Source organism: Fukomys damarensis, unplaced genomic scaffold (genome assembly GCF_012274545.1).
Source record: "Fukomys damarensis isolate Sample0158 unplaced genomic scaffold, DMR_v1.0_HiC HiC_scaffold_33, whole genome shotgun sequence".
Classification (NCBI taxonomy): Eukaryota; Metazoa; Chordata; class Mammalia; order Rodentia; family Bathyergidae; genus Fukomys; species Fukomys damarensis.
In genome coordinates, this window is record NW_022900945.1 from 5,701,639 (window position 1) to 5,709,052 (window position 7,414).

Consider the following 7,414-nt stretch of genomic DNA (forward strand, 5'->3'; position numbering starts at 1 on the left):
AAACTGTACTGCAATTTTGCTTAGTCTCCCTGAAAGAAAAATGTCAGAAGAAACCATTTCTCTCTCCATGATTATAATCAGAGATTCTCCTCCCACTGGCTCCTGTTGCTGCTCCTGAAGAAGATAATAAAGGCAGTAAATCACAAATTTGTTTAATGATCCTCTGTGGTCTCCATGAGCTGCAAACCCCTTTCTTGGTCCAAGGATAACATTTGTAGCACATTAACACAGGCACAACTGTAGGAAAGGATCAAAACAGATAATGGTGCCAAATAACGAGCAGGAGAAACAACGAGGGATGCATCTATGATGCCCTGATTCTTAGAGGCTGCTTTTAAATGTGTTAAAATAACTTCCTCTAGGTTAGTGCATTACTGTTCTGTTCTTGATGCTCTGCTATTCTTTGCCTTTTGAAAAGAATGAAAATCTAATGAATATTTCTGCTGTTCTGCAAGGAATCCAAATCAAAGCTGTGACAAGGGATATCCACCCACATGTTTGCTTCAGCTTTTCCTAAATCATTCTTTATCCTGCTCCCAGCTCAAGACCAAACTGACTCACCAGAACGACAGAGGCAGCACAGCCATTGGCAGCTCTCCTAGACCACTCAAACTGAAAACTGAACTGAAAATCAAAGACCCTGGCACAGGGCATCTTTTAGCTAAAAGAACACACAATTTTTAAAGCCGCATCTATTGTTGTATGTCTTAGAGCACTGTAGCTACCATTTGCTAAATACCTACTGTATTCCAGAAATTATGTTACAATTTTTATATACATCCTTTTAGTGATTTTCATACAATTACAGAATATATTGGATTATGGACATAATCTCATTTTACAAATGAGAAACTATCTAAGTGAATTGCCTAAGATCACACGTGTACTGGGGCAAATCTTACGAAGTAATCAGAGGTAGGTTTTGAGACTGCGTACCCCTTTAAAATTCTTCTGCTGTTTAAAAGTAAATAAATATATCCCTACTGTATTCACCACTTTCCCGTTGCTGGGGCACAGTACCCGAGGAGCAGTTCAGTTGGCTCACGTTTCCCTTGAGCTCAGTCCATGGTGGGCTGACTCCAAGGTGGAAGCAACACGGCACAAAAGTGTGGCAGAGGGCAGCTGCACACCCCGCGAAGACCAGAAAGCAGAGAGCAAGGAGAAAGGGAGCAGCTGGGAGCAAGAACACACCCTTCCAGGTCACACCCAGTGCACAATCGGCCTCTCTCCTATTAGCCCAGGAACTGCTGAACTAGCAGTGGATGCAGTGGATGCATCCACTGGTGACTGTACTGTCTCCACGATCCAATCTCCCTCCAAACGCACCCTTGGGGAGCATTTTAGACCCCAGCCATAACATATACTTACAAACACACACACACACACACACACACACACACACACACACACACACACACCCACACACACACACACACCCACACACACACACACACCCACACACACACACACACCCACACACACACACACACCCACACACACACACACACCCACACACACACACACACCCACACACACACACACACCCACACACACACACACACCCACACACACACACACACCCACACACACACACACACCCACACACACACACACACACACACACACACACACACACACACACACACGCTTTCAGGAGTCCTGTCAGCAGCTTAACTGAGTGAGACAGGCCGGTGGTCACCTAAAGACAGTGGACATTGGTAAGGATTGATGGGTCCACATGCTCCAGCTACTGCTCAGCTCCTGTTGATATTTATCATGTCGAAATACGGGTCAGTGTGGCCAGATCTTTCTTTGCAAGATAACCCACTGGTCCTGTTTTTTCAATTTTAAATCTATGCATTTTTAAAGATGGCGCCCTGAAAAGAAGCTTGAGAATCAAGAAAACCTGTCCTACATTACCCAGATTGCTTTTGCTGTATTAGGAAGTAACCACCCTTCTCACCAAAAACACAAAGAGGACTTCTTGCAGCACCACAAAAAATAATACAGAAGATAAAGTTTAAAAAGGAAGTAGGAGGGGCAGGACTCGAGGTGCTAGTCAACCTTCCTGGGAAATAAAGGAGAAAGAATGCGTGCATGAAGTGCACCTGTGTGGTTTAGATTTTGATTACATTTAGTGAATTTCTCATAGAAACGTATGGCTTTTGCTTTGATTTAATGTTGTATTTTTTATACCAAGCAATTGAAGTAGAACAGAGCTCTATTTACTCCTTAATTAAATGAAACTTTAAAAAAAAACCAAACTTGTCCTTTAATTTTGTTTTGCATGATGATGCAAATGGAAAGTTTAATTTTATTCAGTTGAACAATGACAACAAACACACAGAACAGACTTGAATATTTAGACTTCCAAAGTTCCTGCTATTAAAGTCACACTGTGTCAAGATAGCTAGGGACATCCTTTAAGACACATCCCTCCCACAGCAGCAGATCTGCTATGATTTAAATGTGTCTCCCCCCGACAATGCAGGTGATGATCTTGTTTTTGGTACTGGGAATTGAATCCAGGGTCCTCAAGCACCAAATTACAGCCCCAATCCTTCTACTTTTTAGTGTGAGGCAGGGTCTTGCTGAATTGCTGTGATTATAGATATGTACCTGTGTGCTTAGCCAGGTGTTGAAATTTTGTGGCCAATGTGAAATTATCAAACACTGGGCCTTACAGAGATGATTTGGAGGCTGAGAGCTCCTCTCTGCTAATGAGATTCAGGCCTTTGCAAAAATGGCTACAGGGACTCTTCAGCCAGCCTGCTCGTCTGCCTTCTTCTGTGTGAGGTCAGAGTGTCTGCTCCCACTGGAGGGTGCCACGACAAAGTGCCATCCTGGAGGCAGACATCAGGGCATGGTCAGGAACTTCCCAGCCCCCAAACCTGTGAGGAAATAAATTGGTTTTCTTTATAAATTATGTAGTCATAGTACCACAGTCCTATGTAATAGTAAATTACTGTTACAGCAGCACAACAGACTAAGACAAGCCTGTACTCGTCAGCTTTCTGTTTCTCTCACACAGTATCTGAGATGAACAACTTATAACAGAACCTTTATTTTGCCTCACAGTCTCAGAGGTTTTGGTCTATGAATGGGTGGCCTGGTGTCTTTTAGGCCTGTGGTGGCACAGTGAATAGGTGCAGGAGCACATATTAGAGAAGGCTGCTTACCTTATGACAGCTGGGAAGTAAAAGGAGAGGACTGGAGTCCCTAAAGCTCCCTTAAAGGCCACACCCTCAAGGACCTCACTTCCTCCCATTAGGCCCTGCCTCCTGAAGATTCCACCATTTCCCAATAACTCTATAGAATGAAAAAGTTTCAGCCTATAGGGCTTTGGGATGCATTTAAGATCCAAACCATAACAAAGTCACATTCAGAGAGCAAGTAAGAATGAAGGTGAAGGTTACCCTAAAAGGTATGTGCTGTTGGGTGTCTTAATATGTTGACTTTTGATGACACAATATTAAATTATGTCTATTTCTATATAAGAGAAAGAAAAAGTAAAAGAATCTAGTTTCTTGAAGCTGTTTAACTATCTCATTAATATGCCACTGGATCATAAAATTCTTTCCTGGGAAAAAGGTATGGAAATGTGTATGTTCAACATATTTCTTAGAAATTTTCTAAGGCAATGTTAATATTCCATTAGATAGCAATAAATCCTTTTGCTGAAATTGTGATGTTAGGTGAAGTCTCTTTTTACTAGAGTCATTAACTGATCAAATTAAAGACCCCACATCACATGAAAGTGAGCAGGATCAGAAGAATAAATGTGAGCACTCACAGTGGTCAGTCAGTGCATGCAATAATTCATGACTATGGCCCCACAAAGATATTGCAGGGATTTTTTTCCTAACTTGCTAAAGCTGTGAGAGACTATAAAGCAGCCCAACTCCAACTGCATTCTGGTGTTAATAGCAGCCAATCAAACCTAATGAATCTTTGAAATGCAAGCACATATGGGTGGGAGTAATCATTTGTTTTTTCGAGGAATCTGAATTTGAGGGTGCTGGCAGGAGATCAGAATGAATATGGAAATCTCCATTTTTCCCTTGATTTACACACTGCGTTTCTCATGGCGCGTGCTTATTTAATAATGATGGTAATGATAACAGACAATAATATATTCAGTTCATACAGTACCCAGATGCTCCTGTATGTCCCAATAACCCAATCATGAATTGAAAATATCATAATTTAACACACCTAACCTAACAAGTGTCCTAGTTTAGCAAGAGACTACACTGTGGAATATTGGCTGTTGGTCCTCATAATCATGTGTCTTCCTGAATGGTGTAGCTCATTGCCATTGTCTATCTTCAGGGACAGTATCTTAATCACTAGCCCAGAAGAAGATCAAGACTCAAAATTCAAAGTAGAGCTCCTACTGATGCATATCACTTCCACACCATGGTGAAATTTTAAAAGTCAGTATGTTGAACCATGTAAGTTGAAGTCTTGGAACTGAAGGATTGCTTGCACGAGTTGCCCACCTCGTTTACAGCTTTAACATGCAACGTACTCCCCAAGAACCTCACCCTACTGACCACGGTCAAAGACATCAGCAAAGAACAGACAACATCTAAGCCTTGGTGTTTCCAGTTGGCATTGCCACCATGGCCTTACGTCTCTTCACTGAGCAATGAACCTTTGCTCATTTGTCAAGATGACACCTAGGAGTCACTGTTACAATAAAGCGGCTTGGAAATCCCAGCTAAAGCTATTCTTTGTACTCTTCAAACAGTCTGTTCATTTCTCTGCACAGAGAAACATGTATTAATAGAAACCTTTTTTGTTTTAAAGTCCAGCTTCAGAGTTCAATAGCTGCAGTCAAATCCTTAGCAAGCCCCTCCCTAGCTGTGTGACACTGGGCCCACCATATTTTAGTTTTCTCATTTGTAAGATGGTAAGAATAACAGTATATGTCTTGCATGATTGGGGTATTAGTAGTTATGAAGTATAGATGACAATTTATAGAAAATGGTGAATATTCGTCAAATCTTAGTTGGAGTCGGTATTTGGATTCCACTTAGTGTGGTCTTGGCTAGGCCCAAAAGGCCGATTTCCATTTCACTTTTGTAATAGTACTGGAGGGACTTGCTGAACACTGACAAAGTATGTTTTCAAATTCTGGATAGAAAGATGTTTTTTCAGCAAGATACTCCTGGTCTTGTGAATTAAATGTCAAATGCTTCCTCAAGCTTCATCCTTGGCCTTTTCTTTTTTCTGTGCTTTAACACTGCCCTGACTGCTCATGGTTACCGACCTCCCGTGCAGAGACCCGGCTCCTGGTGATATATGTACTCACCCCATTGCAAGCCCACAAAGTGACGGATCAGTAGGTGAGAACAACTTGTTCCAATTTGTCCATTACTCTGTTCCAGAGAGTTGCAATTAGAATTTTAACAATTGCTATAAGAGAGAACTCCTAGGGGAAAAGTTACAAAGCAGGGGCATAGAGATATTTAGAAAACACATGGGGTCATAACTAAAATGAGAATTCATGTGTAGAATGTGGATATTAAATCGGGAGAGCAGCTTCAGCTCATTGGCCACGTGCCCATTTCTGCTGCAGGAAGCTAAGATGTTGTGCCGCCTCTGAAGGATCATGTTTTAGTAATCATAGTGTCAGTCCGTTTGCGGCAAACTTGCTGTGAATCAGAGTGGGGTGGCTACGAATTCAGCAATCACTGCACTCTGCAAAAGCCAGGCATGCTAAACACAGGCTTCGTGGAGGACTGGGGAGCTAGATTTCAATGGAGGCAAATGAGTATGCTCAATTTTGCAAGTGAAATCGCTGTGACTGTCAGTCACTGGTGTGTATTGCCTCTTTTCTCGGCAGAGTATGAATGCTAAGAGGGGTACTCCAAATCCCCACTCTTGTTGCAAGTACAGCCCCTTGTTTGCCATATTCCTGAGACTGTCATTTGTCATCATCAGCCTGCATTTGCAATAGTATCATGAGTCTCAGGGCAGCCCAGCGGCTCTCATTATTTCTGGTTTTATGCTAAACCAGGTTGAAGGGAGGAATGGTGTTTCAGAAACTTGAACACATTTGAAAAGAGCTATTTGCCGTTAGCTACATGACTACTTTTCTTTCCCTCTAATTTCTGATCACATTACTTCCAGGTTTGCAAATCTCCAGCGGTCTGCTGTTTCCATTAGACAGTGTTGCAAGATTAAACACAGGACATTCTGTTAAATGTGACTTACAGGTAAACAAATGCTTTTATGGTGTAAGTAGCCCTTATATACTGTAAATGTTGCCTGAGACTTGTACAAGCTCAGTTAGTGCAACAAGTCCCATCTCATTTAAGTGAACTCACCACCCATGGAAAACACACTGCACCACTTGGCACAGTGCTGGGTTATTGCCATGGAACACATTGTCCTGTTTGCTCTCTCTGCCTGCTTCTTCCCTGTTCTTCCTTCAGTCCAGACAGTCCTTGCTGCCACCAGCCACCAAAACCATTTTCTTGTCTGGCCGACTGATACATGCTCCGATCTTCCAAAGTGTCCCTGGAAAGACCAATTTTGTATACTCTTGGGGTTTTAATTGAGTCAATAGATAAATCCTCTCATTGACTTCGGAGTCAATGAAGACACAACGCAGAAGGTGCACAGAAAGGAAGCACAAGCGATGAAAGAATCTGCCTGTGAGTTGGCAGCCTCTAGATGGGCTTCTACCTTCATCCTGGAATTGGGTCTAGTTCCGCACTTTGAGAGGTGCTACGAAACTGCAGACACTGAGGAGGAAAGCGGCAAGACTGGCCTGGGATTTCTCTCCCTAGCTGCTGAGACAGACAAGTTGTTCTTCCTCCCTTGGGGCTGGAGAAAATTCCGGAGGCTTCTTTCTAAAACTTTTCTTCCCAAAAAGTGGAGTGGAATTTTTCCCCTCTCCACTGCCCTTTTATACAAATAAGAATATGCACTGTGTCCATCCCCAGTGCTTCTAGCTTTCTATTCTTTTAACTTGCTGAGTTGATTTATTAAATCTGTGATCAACTATTGCTGTGGTTGGTTCACTGAAGGAGGAGGCTAAACTGGCTGTGCTACTTTTTAAAAGGCCACTATAGCAACTACTGATCGTTTGAGACCCTCCTCGACAAGCTAGATGCTTTTACCCCACCACCACCACCACAAGGCTCTGAAATGGACCAGAATTGAATTAACTTCAAAATCCTCCTGAACCCTGGATAGATGGTCTGTTCTTTATTTAGCTTCCTTCCCAGTTTACAACTAATCATGACCTCTAAGAGTGAGCGATCCTATAGAATTCCAAATTCAAATAAAAACCATCACCCAAGGTGAAGGTTATGGGTAAAAAAGGAAGTCCGAAAATTATGTTGCTTTTTCTTTAGAAGTTAAAACCAAACAAAAAGTACAGTTCTTTAGCTGTGACTGG

At 42.2% G+C, this 7,414-nt stretch overlaps 1 long non-coding RNA gene across 1 annotated transcript; it reads left to right on the forward strand.

The window, feature by feature from the left end:
• The first annotated feature begins 3,043 nt into the window (after positions 1 to 3,043).
• Positions 3,044 to 6,199, forward strand: LOC104848909. The gene is made up of 3 exons (XR_776589.1): positions 3,044 to 3,424; positions 5,287 to 5,351; positions 6,139 to 6,199. It is a non-coding gene; the product is annotated as an uncharacterized LOC104848909 (long non-coding RNA).
• The last annotated feature ends 1,215 nt before the right edge of the window (positions 6,200 to 7,414 follow it).